The 24,383-nt window shown below is 41.4% G+C and overlaps 1 protein-coding gene across 1 annotated transcript in view; it reads right to left on the reverse strand.

Annotated features, from left to right (window-relative positions):
• The window catches only part of stxbp6 (syntaxin binding protein 6 (amisyn)), a 299,405-nt gene extending 277,802 nt beyond the window's left edge, over window positions 1-21,603 (reverse strand). Inside the window, exon 1 of the mRNA XM_043698033.2 lies at window positions 21,305-21,603. The gene's annotated coding sequence lies outside the window, so the exon portion shown is untranslated. The remainder of the gene's footprint in view (window positions 1-21,304) is intronic.
• Between the last annotated feature and the right edge of the window lie 2,780 nt (window positions 21,604-24,383).

Here is a 24,383-nt window from a genome sequence, read left to right on the forward strand (position 1 = left end):
TCTCTTTTTGTTGCCTTGCCTTCTTGAAAATTCACACCAAGATTTATTTTTAAAAAAAGATTAAGGGTAGCACCGGATTGATGATTTTTCATTTGTATTTGTGTACATTGTATAAACATGGCAGCTCCACGAAACAAATTATTCAAAATTTTAACACTTGCGAAAATATTCCATCCTTCAATTTCCCCACACAGCACTTTCATATTTGCAAAAAACTTTCATGCAAATCCAGTTTAACACCAACACTAATTAGCACTTCATTTGAAAGAAAATTGCTGTTAAATTATTGCATAAAGCTTAATTCAAGCTTTTTTTAAAAAATCAATTATATATAGTCTGTTTCTTACTTCTGGGACAGAATGTTATATTTTGATGCCAATGAAAATGATCTCCAGATGAGAGATTTGCCATTATCAATTTCTGCCTCAAGATGCCAACTGTGCCAGGTCCACAAATCAAGCATGATTTCCATCATCTAGCAACTTTGCATGACAGAAGAGTTATAGTACAGTGATTTGCCAACATAGTCACTCACACTGAAAATAAAGGACATATTACCACAAATCCAACTACTGAATGAATACAACCTTTTCTCTTCGAAAAAGAGAGTCTAGAATCACTCAACTCAATGTGATGGTCAGTGATAAAATCCTCCCAGTGACAAAATTTTGTCACCTGCATCAAGTTGGATACAAACTCCAGTAATCATTGCAACAGCTCTGCAGAAATCCTGAAGAAAAGAACACAGAATTGCAACCAAAACTTGTCACTGAGAACTTGGCCTACTGCAGTGACTTAGAGAGCTAAATTACAGCCTGAACATAAACTGGAAAATGCCATATGTCAAAGTCGCTTGAATAACAGAAATAAGCCAACAGGTATTTCTTAACCCGATAAGAATCATTTTAATTAATAGAACTTATGGCTACTATAAATCCCAATGTAATATCACACTGCACGTGCATACTCAAAGTATACAAGGCAAATTTCACACAATTGTGCTTGAATTATTTATCAATGTCAACTTTGACAACTAAATTTGAAATTGGATTATGAAATTATACTAGAGTGGCAGAATGCAAGGTTTATAAGGGCAAATAGGAGGCAAGGCTCTGTAAGACAAAGTGATAAGCTTTCAGTGCCAGCAGCTCACAAATTAACAGGTATTCAGAACATACGCAAGAGTTATTGTGAGCTCAGTGTAAATAGACTGTCATACTTTGCTATCAAACTCTCCACATCAACAGGTGGAATGTCAACATTTATCCAATCACTTGCTCTTTCAATTAATTTAAAAGCAAAACTTGAGACTTCCTTTCAAAAGCATTTTTTTAAAAGATAAACTTCACCAGTTACCAAATCTGAAACAGATATCTCAAGTATGGAAAGAGATAGGAAGGATGGAACTGTTGGTTGCAGAAGGAATCAGTGTTAACATTATGTAATTTTATACCTTTGCACACAATATCATGGCAAATTCTAATGCTGGATTATAATCTTGTTCATAATCCTGAACAAATCAGAGATACATTTGTCACGCCACTTTACTTCATTATTGGCCTTCTAGAATGTTACAGTGCAAAAGGAGGAAATTTAGCCTATGCCTGCAATGGCTCTCCAAATGTGCATGACTTAGGACTACATTCCCTCCCTTCTACCATAAACCTGCCCACTTAAATAGAAATAATCTAATGCCTCAAATGAACGTACCTCCACCACACCTCCAGACTTGAACCACTTATATAAAACAATTTCTTCTCATATTTACTCATTTTGTAAATCACTAAATTGGAGCCCTCTTCTTCTCGAGTCATGTAAAGCCAGAGTTCCAAGACAGATGCCTGGAAATTTCCATTACAAATCTTCCTCCAAACTGAACTATATCCATTAACCGTTGCTCCTTGTCACTTAGCCAATTCGGTCTTGACATACTGCTGGCCCCTTTATTCCACAAGCTATACATTTTCTCAAGTGAGTTGTCCAGAAATGTATCAAATATCTTTTGGACATCTATGTATGCTACATTAACAGCATTTCCCTCAGCCACCCTCTTAGTTCATGCCAATTAAACATTGCTTCCAATTAAGAAATCTAGGCTTGCTCTCCTTAATTGACCCACATTCATTTATTAGCACATTGATTCTATCCCAAATTATTGAAGTCATTAAACATTTCCCTCTCTCTGAAGAGAAAATGACCAATCTATAATTGCTGGGCTTTCCATACGCTTCTGAACAAAGCATCAGTTTGTAATTTTCCAGTCCTCTGGCACCACACCAATTTCCAAGAAAACTTGAACTATTATGGCCAATATTTCCACAATTTCGATTCTCGCTTCTCTCAGCATCATTGCATGCATCTCATCTGGTCCAGGGGTCTGAACAACTCAAAATACCAACAGCTATCCAAAACAACTTATAGAGACGTACAACACGGAAATAGACCCTTCTGTCCAACGCGTCCATGCCAAACAAATATCCTAACCCACTCTAGTCCCATATCCCTCTAAACCCTTCATAAAAAATATACCTATCCAGATGCCTTTTAAATCCTGTAATTGTACCAACCTTCGCCACTTCGTCTAACAACTATTTCCATACTCGCACCACCATTTGCATGAAACTTCTGCCCCTTAGGACTCTTCTATATCTTGCCCCTCGCACCCTAAACCTATGCTCTCCAATTCTGGATCCCCCACCCTAGGGAAAATACTTTGTCTATTTATCCTATCCATGCCCCTCATGATTTTATAATCCTTGATAAGGTCTCCCCTCAGCCTCCGACGCTTCAGGGAAAACAGCCCCAGTCTATGCAGCCTCTCCCTATAGCTCAAATCCTCCAACCCTGGTAACATCCTTGTAAATCTTTTCTGAACCTTTTCAAGTTTCAAAACATCCTTCCGATAGGCAGGGAGACTAGAACTGTACGCAATAATCCAAAAGTGGTGTAAACAGTGTCCTGTACAGCTGCAACATGACCTCCCAACTCCTATACTCAATGCTCTGACCCAGTAAAGGAAAGCATACCAACACCTTCTTCACTATCCTATCTACCGGCAACTCCACTTTCAAGGAACTATGAACCTGCACTCCAAGGTCTTTGTTCAGCAACATTCCTTAGGACCTTACCATTAAGTGTACAAGTCCTGCCCTGTTTTGCTTTTCCAAAATGCATCACCTCATTTATCTAAATTAACCTCCATCTGCCACTCCTCAGCCCAATGGCCCATCTGATCAAGATCCTGTTGTACTCTAAAGGTAACATTCTTCACTGTCCACTACACCTCCAATTTTGGTGTAATCTGCAAAATTACTAACTATACCTATGTTCATATCCAAATCATTTATATAAATGATGAAAAGCAGTGGACCCAGCACTGATCCTTGTGGCACTCCACTGGTCACAGGCCTCCAGTCTGAAAAGCAACCCTCCACCACCACCCTGTCTTCTACCTTTGAGCCAGTTCTGTATCCAAATGGCTAGCTCTCTCTGTATTCCATGAGATCTAAGCTGGCTAACCAGTCTCCCACGGGGAACCTTGTCAAACGTCCATATACATCACATCCACCACTCTTCCCTCATCAATCCTCTTTGTTACTTCTTCAAAAAACTCAAGTCTGAGAGACATAATTCTCACGCATGAAGCCATGCTGACTATCCCTAATCAGTCCTTTTCTTTCCAAATACATATAAATCCCTCAGGATTCCTTCCAACGACTTCCCCGGTCTATAGTTCCCTGGTTTTTCCTCACCACCTTTCTTAAATAGCCAAAAAAAAATTAGCCAACCTCCAGTCTTCCAGCACCTTACCTGTGACTATCGATCATCCAAGTATCTCAGCAAAGGACCCAGTAATCACTTCCCAAGCTTCCCACAGAATTCAAGAGTACACCTGATCAGATCCTGGGGATTTATCCACTTCTGCATTTCAAGACATCCAACATCACTTCATCTGTAATATGGACCTTTTTCAAGATGTCACCATCTATTCCCCAACATTCTATATATTCAATGTCCTTCTCCACAGTAAACACTGAGCTAAAATACTCTTAGTATCTCCCTCATGTCCTGCAGCTCCACATATAGGCTGCCTTGCTGATCACTGAGGGGCTGTATTCACTCCCTCGTATTTACAAAAACCCTATGGATTCTCCTTAACCCTATTTGCCAAAGTTATTTCATGTCTCCTTTTTGCCCTCCTGATTTCCCTCATAAGCATGCTCTTACTGCCTATATACACTAAGGCTTCTCTCTATCTTCCTGTCATACCAGACATATGCTTCCTTCTTTCTCTTAAACAAAACCTCAATTTCTCTAGTCATTCGGCATTCCCTACACCTACCAGCCTTTCCTTTCACCCTAACAGGAATATACTGTCTCTGGACTCATCTCATTTTTGAAGGCTTCCCATTTTCCAGTTGGCCCGTTACCTGCGAACAACTGCCCCTTTTGAAAGTTCTTGCCTAATACCATCAAAATTGGCCTTCCTCCAATTTAGAACTTCAACTTTTAGATCTGGTCTATCCTTTTCCATCACTACTTTAAAACTAATAGAATTATGGTCACTGACCCTAGAGTGCTCCCCCACTGACATCTCAGTCATCTGCCCTGCCTTATTTCCCAAGAGTAGATCAAGTTTTGCACCTTCTCTCATAGGTACATCCACGTACTGAATCAGAAAATGTTCTTGTACACACTTCACTAAATCCTCTCCATCTAAACCCTTAACACTACGGCAGTCCATGTTTGGAAAGTTAAAATCCCCTACCATAACCACCCTATTATACTTATAACAGATCTCCTTATAAATTTGCTTCTCAATTTCCCTCTGACTATTAGGGGGTCTATAAAACAATCCCAATAAAGTGATCATCCCTTTCTTATTTCTCAGATCCTCCCAAATAACTTCCCTGGATGTAATTCCGTGAATATCCTCCCGCAGTACAGCAGTAATGCTATCCCTCATCAAAAACACACTTTCCCCCTCCTGTTTTGCCTCCCTTTCTGTCCTTCTTTTTGCATTTGCAAACAAACATTAAGCTGCCGGTCCTGTCCATCCCTGAGCCATGTTTCTGTAATTGCTATGATATCCCAGCCCCATGTTTCTAACCACATCTTCTGCATTCCCTGTTCGGCCTCTTGCATTGTAGTTTATCAGTCCTACTTTGTCCTCTGCTTTGTTCCTGCCTGCCTTGACCGTTTGACTCACTCCCTTTCCCAAATGTATCTCAGATTGATCTCTTTTTCTCACTACCTTCTTGGGTCCTACCCACCCACCTGATGAGTTTAAATCCTCCCTAGCAGCTCTCGCAAATCTTCCTGTGGTTATATTGGCCCCTTTCCAATTCAGGGGCAATCTGTCCATCTCGTACAGCTCACTTCTACCCCAGAAGAAATTTCAATGATCCAAAAATATGAACCCTCCTCCGATGCACCAGCTCCTCAGCCATACATTCATCTGCTCAATCCTTGTATTCCTACCCTCATAGCACCAGGAGCAATCCAGATATTACCACCCTCGAGGACCTCTTTTAAAAATTCCTGCTGAACTCTCAATATTCTCCCTTCAGAAACTCATCCTTTTCCCTTCCTATGTCATGAGTTCAAATGTGTACAATAACCTCATCACCTCAGGAGATCTCCCACCCACAGTTTCCAACCTCATAGTCGGGAACCCTGCACTGCCCGGTTCTACCTCCTTCCCAAGATCCACAAGCCTGACCACCCTGGCCGACCAATTGTCTCATCATGCTCCTGCCCCACTGAACTCACCTCTACCTAGCTTGACACTGTCCTACCCCCCCTTAATCCAGGAACTCCCCACATACGTTCGAGACACCACCCATGCCCTCCACCTCCTCCAAGACTTCCGTTTCCCCGGCCTCCAACGCCTCATCTTCACCATGAACATCCAATCCCTCTACACCTCCATCCGCCATGACCAGGGCCTCCAAACCCTTCTTTTCTTCTTCTCCCGACGTCCCCAACAGTACCTTTCCACCGACACACTCCTGCGTTTGGCTGAACTGGTTCTCACCCGCAACAATTTCTCCTTCAAATCCTCCCACTTCCTCCAGACCAAAGGGGTAGCCATGGGCACCCGTATGGGCCCCAGCTATCCCTGCCTTTATGTTGGCTACGTAGAACAGTCGATCTTCCGTAGTTACACCGGCACCACTCCCCACCTCTTCCTCCACTACGTTGATGACTGCATTGACGCCACCTCGTGCTCCCGCGAGGAGGTTGAGCAATTCATCAACTTCACCAACACATTCCACCCTGACCTTAAATTTACCTGGACCATCTCTGACACCTCCCTCCCCTTCCTGGACCTCTCCATCTCCATTAATGATGACCGACTGGACACCGACATTTTTTTACAAACCCACCGACTCCCACAGCTACCTGGATTACACCTCTTCCCACCCTACCTCCTGCAAAAATGCCAACCCGTATTCCCAACTCCTCCGCCTCCGCCTTATCTGCTCCCAGGAGGACCAGTTCCACCACAGAACACACCAGATGGCCTTCTTCTTTAGAGACTACAATTTCCCTTCCCACGTGGTCAAAGATGCCCTCCAATGCATCTCATCCACATCCTGCACCTCCGCCCTCAGACCCCACCCCTCCAACCGTAACAAGGACAGAACGCCCCTGGTGCTCACCTTCCACCCTACCAACCTTCACATAAACCAAATCATCCGCCGACATTTCCGCCACCTCCAAACGGACCCCACCACCAGGGATATATATTTCCCACCCCACCCCTTTCCGCCTTCCGCAAAGACCATTCCCTCCGTGACTACCTGGTTAGGTCCACGCCCCCTAAAAACCCACCCTCCCGTCCTGGCACCTTCCCCTGCCACCGCAGGAATTGCAAAACCTGCGCCCACACCTCCTCCCTCACCTCCATCCAAGGCCCCAAAGGAGCCTTCCACATCCAAAGTTTCACCTCCACATCCACCAATATCATTTTAGATTAGATTAGATTACTTGCAGTGTGGAAACAGGCCCTTCGGCCCAACAAGTCCACACCGACCCGCCGAAGCGCAACCCACCCATACCCCTACATTTACCCCCTTAACCTAACACTACGGGCAATTTAGCATGGCTAATTCACCTGACCCGCACATCTTTGCGACTGTGGGAGGAAACCGGAGCACCCGGAGGAAACCCACGCAGACACGGGGAGAATGTGCAAACTCCACACAGTCAGTCGCCTGAGTCGGGAATTGAACCCGGGTCTCTGGCGCTGTGAGGCAGAAGTGCTAACCACTGTGTCACCGTGCCGCCCGTTGCTCCTGATGCGGTCTCCTCTACACTGGGGAGACTGGACACCTCCTAGCAGAACGCTTTAGGGAACATCTCTGGGACACCCGCACCAATCAACTACACCACCCTGTGGCCCAACATTTCAACTCCCCCTTCCACTCAGTCGAGGATATGGAGGTCCTGGGTCTCCTTCACCGCCGCTCCCTCACCACCCGATACCTGGGGGAAGAACGCCTCATCTTCCACCTCGGAACACTTCAACCCCAGGGCATCAATGTGGACTTCACCAGTTTCCTCATTTCCCCTTTCCCCACCACACCCCAGCTCCAAACTTCCAGTTCAGCAATGTCCCCATGACCTGTCCTACCTGCCTATCTTCCTTTCCACCTATCCACTCCACCCTCTTCTCTGACCTAACACTTTCATCCCCACCCCCACTCACCTATTGTACTCTATGCTACTTTCTCCCCATCCCCACCCTCCTCTCATTTATCTCTCCACCATGCAGGCACTCCGCCTCTATTCCTGATGAAGGGCTTTTGCCTGAAGCGTCGATTTTCCTGCTCCTCGGATGCTGCCTGAACTGCTGTGCTTTTCCAGCACCACTTTAATCTAGAATCTGGTTTCCAGCATCTGCAGCCCTTGTTTTTGTTTTTACCCACAATGACGTCCTGCTGGGCCCTCTCCCCTTTAAGAATATTCTGCACCCGCTGAGACATCCTTGATCCTAGCACCATGGAGGCAACACACCATTCTGATTTTTCACTGCTGGTCACAGAAGTGTCTATCTGTGCCTCTGACTAGGAAGAGTCCCCTATCACAATCAATTGCTTGGAACTTTCTTAATTATACACATGTTTATTTCAGATAGAAACTTTCCACCCTACCAACCTTCGCATAAACCAAATCATTCGCCGACATTTCCGCCACCTCCAAACGGACCCCACCACCAGGGATATACATTTCCCTCCCCACCTTTCACTGAGATTAAGCTCAAACCCAGGTCAATGATAAAAGCTGACTGTGCTAATACAATGACTTTGCCCCAGTGGTGCAAGAAAGAAATCTTACTTGATTTTCTCATGACTCCCTCGAGTAGTGCGCTAGAACTCAAGCCCCAATAGTCCCAGAACTGATCAGAGATCAGGACCACCATGTTCCAGTAAGGAGGAAGGACAAGTTAGGCAAAGGATAATGAGGGAGATTATGAATTCAGTCAAAAATAAAATAAAACACACACATACAAAAATTTAGAAAGCAAAAATCAAACAGGGCCTGAGATGAATAGAAAGAAAGCAGGAAAGAACTCAAGAAATTAGGAGAGCAATGAAGGGCCATGAAATGTCTTTGACGAGTAGGGTTAAAGAGAATCCAAAAGCATTTCATACATATATTAAAAGCAAGAGGATAACTAGGGAGAAGGTAGGACTGCTCAAGAATAAAGGAGTGAACTTGTGCTTGGAGGCGAGGACATGGGCACGATCCTAAATGAGTATTTTGAGTCCGTATTCACTAACAACATGGAGGATAGAGAGATTATTGTGGGATATGCTAATATGCTAGGACATTTTGAAGTCAAAAAAGTAGTATTAAGTCTCTTGACAAGCACTGAAGTGCACAGGTCCTCAGGGCCCAATGGGATCTACCCTAGGTTATTGAGACAGGCAAGACAAGAGATTGCTGGGGCCTTGATCAAAACCCGTGTCTTGGTCAGAGTCATACAGCATGGAAACAGACTCTTCATTCCAAGTCGAACATAATCTCAAACTAAACTATTCCCACCTGCCTGCTCCTGGCCCATATCCCTCCAAACCATTCCTTTTCATTGTATTCTCTCTAGCCACTAAAGAAGTCCTTGAGGACTGGCAAGGAACTAAAGTTATTCCTCTGTTCAAGAAGGGAAATAGGAATAATACAGGAAATTATAGACTGGTGAGTCTCTCAGTGGTTGGGAATTTTTTGGAGAGAGTTCTTAAAAGTTCTTAGGGATAGAATTTACATGCATTTAGAAAAGCATGGCCTAACTAGGCACAGTCAGAATGGTTGTGCAGGACAGGTCATGTTTTACTAACTTGATTGAATTTTGAGGTGACAATAAAAGGTGATCGATGAAGGTACAGCATTGGATGTTGTTTACATGGATTTTAGTAAAGCTTTTGTTAAAGTGCCACATGGCAGGCTTACCCAGAAGATTAAGATTCATGGTGACTTGGTCATTTAGATTCAGAATTGGCTTGACCACAGAATGGTAGTGGTGGAAGAGTGGTGGAGGTCTATGACTACTGGTCTTCCATAGGGATCCATACTGGGACTTCTGCTGCTTGTGATATAAATAAATGACTTGGATGAAAACTTATATGGATGAGTTAGTAAGTCTGCAGATGATACAAGATCAATAGTGTTGTGGATAGTGTAGAAAGTTGTCAAAGGATACAGTGGGATATAGATCAGTTGCAGATATGGGCTGAGAAATGACAGATGGAGTTTAATCTGGCTAAGCACTGAAGCACAGATTGATCTTAGGGTTCAAGTTCATAGCTCCCTGAAAGTGGCCACACAAGTAGATAGGGCGGTCAAGGCAGTGTATGGCATACTTGCCTTTATTGGTCAAGGCAAAAAAACCTATTTTTTTCAGTCCATAGTCCAAGTCAAAAAAAACGTGGCCCCCTACAAATTCAGAAGTGTTTACAATAAGTTTACAGAAATGTTTTAGCCATAAATTGAGAACTTGCACAATGAAGTGTGGAATATTTGTCACAGGTCTCGAAATTACACTCATTTGGTATATTTATGGTAAAGATATTTGCAGTACAATTTTCTATTGTCAGAACATTGCTACAATTTTTCATCTCCTGTCTCTCAGGTTAAGAATTTTCAGATGAATCAATTTTTAAAATGACTTTCTTCCCCTTGCTTGTTAACAAAAATGCCTCAATTGCCTGGTAAGGCCCATTATTCACATAACAACCCCAAAACCCATTGTCATTCTCTGAATGTCTGCCCAGTGTTAGTCTCAAAATGAGAAAGATTGTATTCATCCCATTGCAATTAAGAGACCAAAGCTAGTTATGTAACAAATCCAAGTGCACAAATTATGATCAAATAACAACCCACACTAAAAATCACCCAGCATATGTTACAATTCTCCACAAAGATTTACTTGACCACAAAATATTCTAAATGGACAATCCTGTTTCCAACTGAATTATTGCAGTTACAGCACAAGAAATATTATTTGTTTACATCAGAATGCCTGTGTTCGATTATGCATTCTACTAACAAGTTTACATCAGGAATGCACAGTTGAGAGATTACTCCAGAGTCAAACCCAAATTACCAGGCAGATTTCCCCTCACCATAAATTGCCTGCATTGAACAGTTATACCGGTACACTACTTGCGCATTCCAGCTCTTCGGCTGGTTCTACATGTAAATAAAGCTTCTCTGTAAACTAATATTAATGACTGCCAGCACCATCATCTGCCCATATTTTATTTTCAAATGCCCACTTTACTGCTTCAAGGCTTCAAGCTTTAATCAAACAACTTGCATAAATTCATCATAGCATCGATTGCCTGATAAACTAACATTTCACTTCAATTTAACGTTCTTGCAGATTAGGCCCCCAAATAGATACACGACTGCCGAGTCAAAATATTAAAGTTATTGTGCAAGATACTGTGATGATTCACTGAATCGGTGCGTAGGATGCCCAAGTTGTTCTATGGTGACAGATTCAGTATGCTGAGCCGATAAAATTCCTCAAAAATCCACAGAATAAGTGCTCTCATTGAATCACACAAGGGTAGATGTAGAGATTGTTTCGAGTGGTCAGAGAATCTAAAACACAGGGGCAGAGTCTTAGGATAAATATGCCAATCATTTAAGACTGAGGTGATAAATCTACAGTCATGGAACTTGGGAATTATCTACTTCAGAGGATTCCATCGTTAAATATGTGCGAGGCTAAAATAGACAGATACTTTGGTTGCTCAGGAAACCAAGGGATATGAGAAAGGAGACATGAAGCCAAAGATCAGACATGATTGAAAGGTTGACCTTAACTGATCAACTGAACGATGTTTTAGGTTTCCTTTGTTGACAAGTCAATCATAGCACTTGCTGTCCTACTGCTCCTTTTAAAAAAAAAGGTATGATTAGTCTATATGCCTATGCGTGCTCTTACGTCCGCACAGAATATCACAAGTTCACATATTAAACCCAACACCAGGTGCAACAACAGCTCATTTTGGTGAAAACTTACATCTAACAGCCACTTGATATGCAGCATTTGGCAGAACTAGCAACACAGATCGCTGAATAGGCCAATCAGCAAAACTACACCATATGAAGTGACCCCATTTCCAATGGATTTGATTGGCTTAAAGTCTGTCATCTTACAGTGATGAAAGAATACTGGCGATGGCCTACAATGGGCCAAAATCTCATCAGTACTCTAATAAATGACTCAATTCACCCACACATCGCAGCTTTCAAATCCAAAAACAGTATTATAAATGTGGAATGAACTATGCCAAAAGGTTTCCTAAAATTAAAAAGATCAAATTTTTCAAGTACAAGTTTTGCAGACAACATGTAATAACGCTAATACGTTTTCCAACAATGAGATATTCTTTTCTAAAGTTGCTATGTTGCACTATATATTATCTTTTACCACAAACAATTGCCTTGATCTAAATAGTACCACCCAATGGGTATGGTAATATAAATTCCTCTTATATTCCTACATTTGCACAAAACCTGACAGATTGAATAACTGTTTAACAAATTTAATACTCGCTGTTTGACAACATGCCCCAGGGCCCTGAAAACTATTGTTTCAGATCCTGAATTGCTCCCTTCCCCCACCCCCACCCTCCCAAAGAATTAATATAAAGCTAAAAAATACCAGTATGAATCTCAGTGTTTATTGTTGAATTGCCACCAGCTGTCTCTGACAGGATGTGAATGACCTTATCAAACTAAGGATGTTTACAGTAACCTAGTACACCCATGTTGATTGAATTTATTGCTGTCTCATTTATTGACTAGATTTAGAAGAAAAAATATTCAAAAGCAATGTTCAGTCTGTTCGTGTGTTGAAAGCCCAACAGATGACGAGATTTCAAATGGCACAGAAAAAACCAAAGCTAAATCTGAACAAATTAGAAGTCTATGGGTTGAATTTTCCAAGGAGTGCCAAAAATGAAAAAAAAAAGAGTTCTGCATTTCTAACAGGAGATACTAAACAGTCAGGAGAAGGTTAATCACACCAACTTGTTCATTGCAGTCAGCTACACCGTTCTGTCTAAGTTGCATGGCTGCACTTGCACCATGTACTCCAGGTTTCTTCACATGGCAATTGGCGTCAGCACTGGCCTGGAAGTTGCTGCAGAGCACAGACCTCAAACCCCTGCGCAGCTGAAAAGAAAATTAGCTGGACAACTAATCAGTTGCCATGTTCTGAACTTTATATGCCCAGCATCACTGCAAGCCACTTTACAGCTCCTATGAAAGAGTAACTACACAAGTGTGAAGTTAGAGTGCCAGGGCAGTAGTGTGCCAAATAGGTTTGGGCAGAGTGCTGGGATAGAGGAAGTGAATAGAGTGCCATGATGCCGGATAAGAGATGTTCTCTTTTGATAGGTCGGGTCAGGCTGGAGATGTCAGATGGGTTGGGGATATAGGTCCTGAAGAGCTGGAGGTTGTTAGAGTTATATAGCTCAGAAAGGGGCCCTTTAGTCCAACTCGTCCATGCCAACTAAGTTTCTCAATTTAAACTAATCCCATTCGTTTTCACTTGGCCCATACTCCTCTAAACATCTCCTATTCATGTACTTGCCCAAATATCTTTTAAATCTTTAACTGTACCTGCATCTACCACTTCCTCTGGCAGTTCATTCCACATACAAACCACCCTGTGTAGAAAAGGTTGCTCCTCAGATCCCTCTTAAATCTTTCTTCTCAGCTTAAAATTACGTCCTCTAGTTTTGAATTCCCCCTCCCTCAGGAAAAGCACTTTGCTAGTCATCCTATCCACGGCCCTCATGATTTCATCTGTTAGGCCACCCCTCAGCCTCCTATGCTAGAGTGCAAAAAGGTCCCATCTACTCAGCCCGTCCTTACAACTTAACTCTCAGTCCCCGTAACATCCTTATAAATCTTTTCTGCACCTTCTCCATTTTAATAAGATCCTTCATATAGCAGGGCAACCAGAACCAGACACAGTACTCCAAAAGGGGCCTTACTGATGATGTCCTGTATAACCACAGCATGACGTCCCAACTCCTACACACAGTCAGTTCTGCGATAACATGCATTTCTTCAATGCAAGTTGGCTATAGCACGACTGAAGAATTTAGACCATTTATGGAATCCGAACGTTCCTTACCTATATTGGCGATAATGAGATTCTGGTCCCATTGGTTTAAATGGTGCTGCTACTATGCAATTATAATGTGGGATCACACAGAGACGGGACTATAGAGTTATATCAGAACAGTCTGTACTCAATAGTCTAAGTGTGCCAACCGTCTTCTTAACCACCCTGTCTACCTGTGACGCAACTTTCAAAGAACCATGTACTTGAACTCCTAGAATCTATTTGACAACACTCACCAGGGCCCTAACATTAACAACCTAAGTCCTGCCCTTTCTTGTCTTACCAAAATGCAACACACTGCAATTATCCAAACTAAACTCCATTACCACTCTGCAGGTCATTGGCCCAACTGATCAAGATCCCATTGAAATCTTAGATAACCTTCTTCAGTATCCACTATACCACTAATTGTCTCTCAAAAACTCCTCCAATAAATTACCCACCACTGATATTTAGACTCACCAACTGTAGATTCCAGGCTTCTCACAACCTTTCTTAAAAGGAAGGCACAACATTAGTCCTCCTCAAGTCTTCTGGCACCTCACCCATGACTGTAGATTTTACAAATATCTCTGATAGGGGCCCCGCAATTTCTTCCCTAGCTCCTTCCCACAATGTCATAGGATACACTTGATCAGGTCATGGAAATTTGTCCACCTTTATGCTTCTTAAAATATCCAGCACCACCTTTTCTGTAATGTGGACTGGTTTTCAAGAAGTCTCCTTCGAGCTCCCTAGCTTCCATTTCTTTCTCCACAGTAAATACTGACGTGAACTATTCACTTAATATCTCTCCTGTGATTCCACACACAGGTGGTCTTGTTGAACTTTAAAGGGACCTTATTCTCTCCTTAGTTAACATATTCATAGAATTTATTTGAATTAACCTTATCATCCATGGCTAAGATTACTTTATATACCTTTCTGCCTTCCTGATTTCCCTGTTAAAAATGCCCCTACTCTACTTGTACTTGTCAAAACATTCACTTGACCCTTTTGTCTATACCTGACACATACCTCCTTGTTCTTCATTATCTCTATTCATTCATTGTTTCCTACTCTTCACAGCATTACCTTTCACTTTAATAGGAACATAATGCCTGTGAACTCTCATTGAGAGAGATGGGATTTTTTCCCCTAGGGATTGGGGTGTGCGTGTGCGTGCACGTGCGCGAGTGAGTGTGAGAGAGAGTATGGTTGTTCTTTTCAGGGTCTAGAATTATTGAACGCAACATTGAGATCTGAAGGCTGCAGTGTCTCTAAATGAAAAATGAGATGTTGTTCTTCCTCTAAGAATTGCTGAGAAATTGAAGCCTAGGGGAGATCAGCCATGAACTTGCTAAATTCTTTTTTGGAACACAGAACATGAGAGAATCTAACCATTGCCTGTTGAATTTAAATATTATCACCACTGAATCCCATATCACCATCCTGGGGATTACTATTGGCTAAAAAAATGATTTGGAGCAGCCATAAAAAAAATGGTTGCTACAAGAGGAAGATGGAATTTCTGTAGTAACTAACTCATCTGATCTCTCTCCAAAAGTTTGAAAGCAAGGAGTGTAACAGAATAGTTCAAGTACCTAAATGAGTGAAGCTCCAATATGTTAAGCACCATCCAGAAAAAAGTAATCCTTGAGGGGCACCTGACAAGACCAACATTCAGTCTTCAAATAGTGATGGAAATGACCATCTACAAGTTGCCCAACAATAATTCACCAGCCTCCTCTGACATCACCTTCTAAAGCCACACAGAATCTACCATGTAGAAGGACAAAGGCAGTGGTTGTATAGTATCACCACCGCACGCAGGTGCCCCTAAGCCACACATTATCCTGATTCACAACTTCATAATTCTTCCTTCACTGTCACTGGGGCAAAATCCCAAATCTCCCTTCCTAAAAGTACTGTGGGCCTACCAACTCTCTTTGCTGCAGCAACTCATGAAAATACTTCACTATGACCTTCAAAGGCAATTGGGGATGGGCAATAAATGTTAGCCTAGTTATCAATAAGCACATGCCATGGAGCAGGAACTAATGCAGACTCCATACAAGATTCACAGAGATAGTATAAGAGGAGAAAAATAGTTATTTATATTGAATGCTTTGCCACATTTTATACAACAACTTTGAATGCACGAAGCTGGAAGATGTTTGTTCCACAGTAGACTTAGTTGCACATCAGGTGCATAATCTTTCACTGTCAACCGTTAGCCACTTGCTCTAATCTCTCACCTCATCAATTGCACACCACATTTTCCAACATAAACTTACAGAAACAAGAACCTCCAGACAGTACTATGAAAGATTATGTCAATTGTAAAATTACCTTCCAAATCTCTCTTTTTAATGAAGGAACTAGCAATTTGGTAATTGATTTGAGAACCTAACTTTGGTAAATAAATAAATTCTATTCAGGTGATTTAGGCAACTATTTAGACGCTTTTCCAAATTCATTGTTGTCAGATTACTTTATGAAGGAAAAGAAAACCTGAACCAATTTATGCAGAACACCAGGTTGCTTGAAATAAAACTGATGAAGGGTGATATAACAGAGGCAGCATTCAATATTGGTGCGAAGTCTGAACACATGAAAGAGAAAGCATTATCAGCTGCAGTCTTAAATAACAGAGCTGTGTATTAAAAACCTGAGACTTCGGTTTCATTTTTCTTCATGAAAAGATTGGAGCAGTAACTCTTATGTGGTTTAAGAGAATCAATTAAAAACACTTAACATTCAGAAAATTAGCTATGTACTCCAGTCATTTCCTCAATTTACGAATTGTTAGGATATCTAATTATTGAGTAGCTGTTTAAATGTATTTTCATATAGGCTGAGAAATGCAAACTAATCCTTCTTGTATAACTTGTTCAATGATTCCTCAAATACCTTGCAAATATAAAGGATAACTAATTTGTAAATTCTAGATCCACTAAAAAGCCCAAGCATCAATCGTGTTAAATGAACCACAGGTGATGAATAAACAGCCACAGTTGCACAGTTAAGCTTTCTCAGATGATCAAACATAACTTATTCTAAACAGATTACTTCAACCATAGTTCAATCAGCAATTCTGATGGGATTTAAATAAGCAAACAGATGCACTCAGTAAAACAAGCAATATTTGTAGCATTTTAAAAGGTTAATGCTTCCTATTCTCAAATCCAATTCCAACCCCTCAAAGGGGGCATTTAGAAATATTTTAATTTGACTGATCCAATCATCATATTGCTCAATTATGAAGCAGAGAAAAAAAACAAAATGCCAATTTTGACTCAGTGACAGAACACTAGCTGAAAGCATTGGTCACAGATAAGATGACCAATGTGTCAATCATATATTTGAAAGATATTCGCAGCTCACTTGTCAGACTTGAAACGGAGATTGAATGCTTCACATTTTGACTCAAAAAACCCAAGGCTTTGAATACTAAAGGGGTAAAAAGTTACTGGATTAGGCAGAAATGCAGCTGAAGGTAACAGATTTTATTGAATGGCAGAGCAGATTTGAGGGGGTCAATGGCCGACTGCAGCTTCTCATTCATAATGTCAAAAAAATTCATTCAGAAAAAGGTACGCAATGTAAATTCACTTAAAACAATCAGATAAACATGCTGTCTTTCACAGAATCTTGGTAGCATCTATTTGAAGCAAACCGTACCAAGCTTAAACAGTGGGCACTGTAAAGACTGTATGGGAGGGGAAACATTTACGAGACCAAAGAAAAGGAATTTTCATTCTTTGTGGCATTCATAATTAAGTACTCATTGCTTTAAAAGCATACTTAAAAGAAAAAAAAACAAATGGAAATCTAAATTGATGTCTCTCCATATTCATGCTTCGTTCTCAGACTGTCTTTTCCTTTCAGTACAGTAGCACAGCTTCTATTTGATAGATATTATTCTGGAATACGTGCACAAGTTCAAGAATTCACTGATTGCATTTTCTTTTTGTACTGTGGAAGGAAGATGGAATGAGGATGGGAGAAAGTTCTCTCAACGACACATCCTCTGGAATAACCTAACAGCAAGCTTCTCGATTTTTGCATAATTCCGGACATGTAGACTAGACTGCCGAAGTTGCTGCCGTTTCAGTGGCGTAGCGATGATCAAAGCAAAGTTCTGTCGTCATTGCCACCTTAAAATCTGCGATCTTGACAATCTGATCAACAGTTATCACAGAGCAATGAACTGAACTGCAGTAAATAGCTACTATAGACTGAAAAATTCCAGTGCATCATAGAACAGGAATGAAGCAGGTTATACAGTAATCATTCGAGTATATAATTAGCAGTTCAGTGATCAAACCAATATGCTGATGTACCTGTACCAATTGTACAATTAATATACAAAACATCTAAAAAAAATTGGCGGGATTTCACAATGAAAATTGGATGGGATTTTGTCTATTTTGTTGCAGTTGTTTGACATTTTAAATAAATTGGCTGCTGATTTGGAATAAAACCAGGTGCAAAAAGATAATATCAAGAAGAATGAGATGTTGTCTATTTCATAGAAAATGCCTCAGTACACGAGAAGATATGCAACATTTATTACTGGATCAGATCGATCTGGATGACTGCGTAATTCTTCTATTTCCGTTAACTTTAACCTATAGGGAGAGTCAGATGTGCCAGTTTTATATTTATAATTGGAATTTTGAAACAGTTAGGTCAACTTAAAAGGCCAGTGTAAATTCATTATACTGGGTTTGTGGGATTACAGCTGGATTTTTGGAGAGATGATATTCAATTATTCCATTTTCTCCCCCTTAACGAAAGAAAACAGGGTTCTTACTCATTACATGCAAAAGGACAAATATTTGCTTTAATCAAGGCCACCAAATTATAACAACATTAACTGCATTCCGGAGCCTCGACAAATAATTCAGAGATGTCAGTTCAAAGCCCACAAGTCAGTTCGAGAATTCAAATTCAGTTAATTAAATAAAATCAGATATAAGAAGAAAGATTTTGTTATGGCATTCATAAAACTACCAGATTGTCTTGAAATTTCATGTGGTTCACAAATGTCCACCAGGAAAAAAAATCTGCCATTCCTAACTGGTCTGGGCTGCATGCAACTGTAGACTCACTATGGTGTACATGACTCTTACATGTCTTCTGAAATGCCCCAAGTAATGCACTCAGTTGGGCAACTATGAATTAGCAATAAATCTCAACATCACATCATTAGATTAAGTAAATATAGGTACTGGAAATACAAGGATGTCAGAACAATGCCAACAGACTTCCAAAACATCACTGACGTTGTTTGCAACAAGATTTTGAAAGTAAATAAAAGCAAACCAAATATCTTATATTTAATAACAATAATAGTTTACTTTATTCTAGGTTCAATGACTAAACATTATCTGTAATAACTTAAAACAATTCAAACAAATAACTACAAACCATTTTTAATTTTAACAGACACAAAATACTTTAGAGATAAGAAACGTTTTGAACACACCAGAGATATACATTTCAAAGAAAGGGAATAAAACAAAGTTGAATAAAAACATCTGTTTTGACAAATGTTTGATATAATCAAAGTATTGCATAAAAACAATGATGTTTGTCATGAAGCAAATATATCTTTTTCAAATCAATGACTTGCATTCTTGTTTTCTAAGTGTTTTATACATCTTGACAAGCTTAATTTTGCTTTAAACCCAGTAGAGCATGACCTTATGTTACATTGTGAAGAGATTTTAAAAGATGCTCCATCAAGTTTACATCTTACACTTCATTCAATAATAACTTTCAAATAAATAAAATTTGGACACACCTGGATTATAATTCAACACAACTACTAAAAAAAATCTTGAATAGCATCATGCAGGTCAATCTAATTGACTGCAGAAAAGAGATTTATTTTAACTAGAGTGAAGACTGGGGGTGAAATTAATTTGTATTTTTAAAAGTACTTCTCTCTTCCCCAGACTAAGATCAGAAATTTCTCTATGGCTAAACCCATAGAGACTAATATTTTATCTATAACTATTCTGCAGATATTGCGTGAAAACTAGCACAGTTCCAATACAAATATGCACATCACCACTGTATCCTACCTTAATGTTTTTATCCACCCAAGACCAACCTGCCGAAGTGACACTAGCACTTGCCACATGAGAGGCAATGATGAACACACAAATGATCACACTCTGTGCTACATGTACAATTTTCAAGTGTATGTACGAGTTGCACAGGGGAAAATTAGCCAACTTGACATGGCTAATCCAGTACTTTCAAAGACAGCACTGCACAAAGCTTCACACTTTACTAACATTTTTTCTAGTAGTGATGCTGCAATCATTATTTTCTATGTTACTGGCCCAGAATAACTTCAATAAAATGCTCATATCTGGCAAATGATCAAATTTTCAACTCAAAAGCCAATCCTCTATTTTAAAAAAATGTTTAAAAAGTGACCAGTGTAAGAGAGGTCAGGTTTGTGATATATTGCATCAGGAACTTATGCAAAAAAAAGCACATGTCGAGAGAGTGGTGCTGAAATACCACAGCAATGACTTGCCCGAAACGTCGATTCTCCTGCTCCTCAGATGCTGCCTGAGCTGTTGTGCTGTTTCAGCGCCACACTCAACTCTGATCTCCAGCCCTCACTCTCTCCACAAAGAAAAAACACGCCAACCCTAAGTGATCCAATTTCAAAAAAGTTCATACTAATAGAACATTATAACGCAGTACAAGCCCTTCGGCACTCGATGTTGCGCCGACATGGCATAAAAGCTAAAATAGGTTGTTGCAAACAATCGTACTGAGCACAACCAAACTTGTATTTCTACTGGAAGTTGCACAACTCCTAATAAAATCAATTCGTTACTGCTATCTTTTCAGCCTTTAACAAGCATTTCAGCCTCCTGAAGCAGTGCGCACATCGACACCTTTCATCCGGGAGAAGGTATGGAAAACTCCTGTCCCAGAAGCAAAACGAAAATCAAAACTGTCAGCACATTACAATTCAGGGTATGCAAACTGCCAACGTGTCTAACTCAAATACGTTGCACCGAAACTTGTCAACATTTACACGAGCATATGCAGTTGGACAGTGTTACCTTCCAGAAAGTGCATTCACCTGACTGCGAATCGAGGTATTCTGGCTTGAAGGCTGAGCCGAGAAAATGATCAGACTGCATGGGGGAAACTTGTCAACAGCTACCGCTGTTTTATGCACAGTGCCCCGTGCAGAGAGAGAGAGAGAGAAAAAATGATTCTGAGCAAGGAGCCCCTCGGGCACCGCAAAGCCATTAGCGACTGAGGCACCGACTGATGGAGAAAGAACTGCACACACAATATATATATATATTAAAAAAAAACAGAACAAAGTAGTAGATAAACCACGACTTCAAAACGAGAGATCCTTCACAGCTCTGCCAGAGACAAACTTAAATTTGGAAATTTATTCCTGCCGGGGGGCAAGACACTCCATGCACCGAACAAACAGTTATAATTCCGAACACTTTTTTTTTAAAAAAGGGGACAATTTACCACCTTGGCCCTCCCCTCACAGTGAGAGCTGGACATCACTGAGAAATGACAACTCCCTGGTATGATAAACAGAAACATGCTTTTTTGAATTGAGCAGGACGGTTAGCCACGCGGGAGTTACAGCTTCTCTCGACTCACCCGTTGTTTGCAACAAGGCAGAAGTTTGTCAGTCTGAGCCTGAGCGATGGGAGTGGGCTGGACAGCGTCCCTCCCTGACAAGGTGCTGAAGCCCTCCCTTTCACACCATCACCAGGTGAGCCCCGGACACCGACATCCAGCCGCCAACCTCGGGGACAACTTCAAAAACACTCGCTCGCCTCCACGCACCGGCTCAGCCGACCCCGGCAGCCCGGGTCCGCTCCGGGAAACTGGGCTGCTTTGAGCTGTCACCGGCTCCCAACTGGAGCTGGAGCTGCTGCTGCTGTTGCCGTTGGCGGCGCCACCCGCCCGCTCCCTCGCTGCACATTCCCCGGCTCGGCGCCGCCCTCCTGCAACCACCCGTCCGTCAGTTACCTCCTCAGTGCGCACGCGCCCCAACGCCGTGTGCCCGCCCCGGCCGCCAATACCGCTGCCGATTGGCTCCCGCGCCCGCAACGCCGCTCCAATTGGTCACGACCGCCGTCGAGCACGTCGCTGATTGGACCGTGCTAAACGCTGTTGATTGGTTCAATCAGAGCGGGCATCACTGATTGGCTATTCCGGCTCTGTCCGACTCTGATTGGCTTCTTTTCGTGGCCGGTGGTCAGTGCTGTCAATCAAACCGCGCGGGCAGCATCTTGCAAGCGTAGAACTTAGCTGGTGGGAAGAAACATTGTGGTTACATTACTCGCTGAATCCTTTTATCATTTCAACAACAAAGTTAACTTTAGAACAAGATCCAATCAATTTATTTCATTAATAAAAAAGTGCAAACCATCATGTTGCAATCGACTCTCTCAACTGAAGTTTGGACAATTATTTTAATTCGAAGAGGGACAGCGCTGACGGGTATGCCCAGTGACATTGAGTCCCTTTCGCTAAACATGCATCTAATTTCAGCACAGCACTTCTAAGCACTTTAGAAACGTTGGACTTTAGTTATACTCAAAGTCTACAGCCAAAGGACAGCCTCAGGTTCTGAGCAGAGCTTATTATCAATTGGTAACTGAAGCAAGGATGGACAAACAGTTCCCCCACACCCCACCACCTCATCCCAGATCCAACCCTCCAACTCGGCACTGCCCTCTTGATCCGTCCTACCTGTCCATCTTTCTTCCCGCTTATCTGCTCCACCCACCCCACCAACATATCACAATTATCCCCCACCTGCATCCATCTAGCGCCTTCCCAGCTATCTTTTCTCCAGCACCACTCCAACCCTCCTATTTATCTCTCAGCCCCCTTCCCCCTCCACATTTTTGATGAAGCCCTAATGCCCAAAACATCGACTCTGCTGCTTCTCAGATGTTACCTGACATGCTGCGCTTTTCCAGTGTCAAACTTGTCAATGCAGCAGAAGGATGGGCAATCAAAGCTGGCCCAGCCAGCATGTCTACGTCCCATAAAATAATTTTTAAAAAGCAACTGACTGTAATCAGGACATATCTACACAGAGGTCAGAATTATTTTGCAATTAATTGTGGTAAGAAGGCTGACCAGTACTGTACTTGGTCAGTGGGAAGAAATTGAGAAGCCACTGTATCATTTAATTATTAGGGAAATAGTTTCATATGATATTCCCTTTCAGATAGTATTCAAATCCATAAATCTTCTTAAATCAATGAAGAGCAGAATGTCCGAGTACTTTGGTCAACATTTAACCATCAGCCAATACCGATAAAGAGCAAGTTAACTGGATATTTACCTCATTGCCTTTGCTGTGATCTCTGGTTTCTACATGTCACAGTGATTACACTTCACCAACATATTTCAGGGTTTAATTCACCACAAGATACCTGGAGGTCATTAAAAGCTCAAAAATGAACTTTTTTGTGCATTTTTGAAATCCTTTCTGGGTGAAGGAGGTAACCTGAATCTTGGCAAATTGAAACCAATAAAACTGCTCTTCTCGGAATGAGGAATATGTATTTTCTTTGAAACAACAACTTGCTTTTGTACATTGCTACGGCTTTTAATGCAAAACAGAAAAGCTGTACAATGTTGTATGAAATAACAACTGTGATAATCCATTAGCAAAAAAATTCATTTCATTCCAATTCTTTTGCCACTTTTAATAAATCGAAGTCTCTGGTTGCAGACCTCTCCCTGCCATGAGAAATATGTCTTTCCTATCAGCTGTGCTTCGGCCCCTTGTAATGTTGTACTCCTCAATCAAATCCCCTCTCAAATCTCGCCTATTCCAAAGACAATGATGTCTCGCAAACTAATCTTTTCTCATAGCTACAATTCTCCAGTCTTGCTATATCCTTATAAATCTCCTCTTCACTCTCTAATGACTATAATGACTTGTCCAGAACTATAGCTAATGCCGAACTCATCTTTTATGTCATTTTAACATAACCTCCCTGCTCTTTTCTATGCCTCAGCTAACAATGGAAAGTACCCAAATCCCTTCTGCGACAACTTATCCAGTGCCCTTATATATTCAGAAATCTGTAATCATATATTTCAGGGCCCTTCTGTTCCTCTACACATCTTATGATCTTACCATTGTCATCAGCAACTATCTACTTCAGACATTTGATTTCTCCTCAACTACTCTAACTCTCTCAGAGACCATGACTGTTTAACATAAATGTTACTTCCTTAGAGGTTTTAAACAGAATTTCTCTTACACTTAGTCATAGAGTCATAGAGGCACACAGCATGGAAACAGACCCTTCAGTCCAACTCGTCCATGCCGACCAGATATCCGAACCTAATCTAGTCCCTTTTGCCATCAGTTGGCCCATATCCCTCTGGTGAAGGGCTTATGCCCGATACATCGATTCTCCTGCTCCGTGGATGTTGCCTGACCTGCTGTGCTTTCCCAGCACTACACTCTCGACTCTGATCTCCAGCATCTGCAGTTCTCACTTTCTTCATATCCCTCCAAACCCTTTTTATTTATATACCCATCAAAATGCCTTTTAAATGCTGCAATTGTACAAGCCTCAGCCACTTCCTCTGGCAGCTCATTCCTACACGCGCCACCATCTGTCTGAAAAAGTTGCCCATTAGGTCCCTTTTATATTCTCACCCTTCACCAAAACCCATGCCCTCTAGTTCTGGACTTCCC

The sequence above is a fragment of the Chiloscyllium plagiosum genome, unplaced genomic scaffold (genome assembly GCF_037043375.1).
Source record: "Chiloscyllium plagiosum isolate Xiang-an unplaced genomic scaffold, Cpla_swu_hap1 HiC_scaffold_8, whole genome shotgun sequence".
Lineage (NCBI taxonomy): Eukaryota > Metazoa > Chordata > Chondrichthyes > Orectolobiformes > Hemiscylliidae > Chiloscyllium > Chiloscyllium plagiosum.